At 42.9% G+C, this 911-nt stretch overlaps 1 protein-coding gene across 1 annotated transcript in view; it reads left to right on the plus strand.

Annotated features, from left to right (window-relative positions):
- elna (elastin a) overlaps positions 1-911 on the plus strand; it is an 86,732-nt gene that overhangs the window by 64,132 nt on the left and 21,689 nt on the right. The gene's annotated exons all lie outside the window — the stretch shown is intronic.

Consider the following 911-nt stretch of genomic DNA (forward strand, 5'->3'; position numbering starts at 1 on the left):
GTACGCCCCCCCCCCCCCCATCTATTAAATTGAGCCCTAGAAACCTATCGATAGCTTGTTTCCTTCATCCCACAATGCACCCTGTTATGGCAGCGGCCTCTGGTTTCTGCCTCTGCTGGCCTCTGAGCTAGTCACCTCTATGCTGCTTGTCTTTAAACTGCAAGGGTTGAAGGTGGGACATGTTGTTTCTTGGCAGGACCGACGGCTATTGTAGCAACTGGCAAGGCCCCTGAGCCCAGTAAGATCTACTGTTGCATGTACAAATGTCTTGTCTAAATGTAGCAGAACTCCATTTTCATTTAGCTTTATAATGCTCCTTCATTTTCCCTCTAACCTTTATTGCTATCTGCACTTGAGATTGCCAATCTGCATTTTTTCAGATCTGTTACTGACACTCTGTACCTGTAGCAGGATTTTTCTCTGTAAAGAATGGTCCTCTGGTCATCCATGTTTCATGTTTTCAAAACATGCACGCTAAGTGCTAAGAAAGAACATGATCAGTTACAAGAAGGGACCAAAATTAACTTGCACCTCAGACTGTCCAGGAGCTCAGTGAGGCCCTACATGCATACTGGCATGCATACAAGCACGTGGGGGCCATACAAACTACTGAGTACCATTTTGAGTTGCTGCAATGAAATTTCAGCAAAATGGGCTAGCCTGCTGCATCATTTTTTGTCTTTGATTTTCGGGGTGTCTTTGAATTCAGCCCTATGTAGGTTGATCCTTTTCATTTCCATCAAACAATGTGGCATCCTTTCATTCCTAACACATTACCCAGTCCATATCAGTATAGATATCCAGCATGATATTTTTCCCCATTGAGATCTGATGTGTTTTCAAAGTGTTCCTTTTAAAGAGCAGGTCATATGGAATTTTAAATTGTCCTAATATTGTATTGGAGTCCTCTA

Source organism: Sinocyclocheilus anshuiensis, unplaced genomic scaffold (assembly GCF_001515605.1).
Source record: "Sinocyclocheilus anshuiensis isolate Anshui unplaced genomic scaffold, SAMN03320099.WGS_v1.1 scaffold501, whole genome shotgun sequence".
Classification (NCBI taxonomy): Eukaryota; Metazoa; Chordata; class Actinopteri; order Cypriniformes; family Cyprinidae; genus Sinocyclocheilus; species Sinocyclocheilus anshuiensis.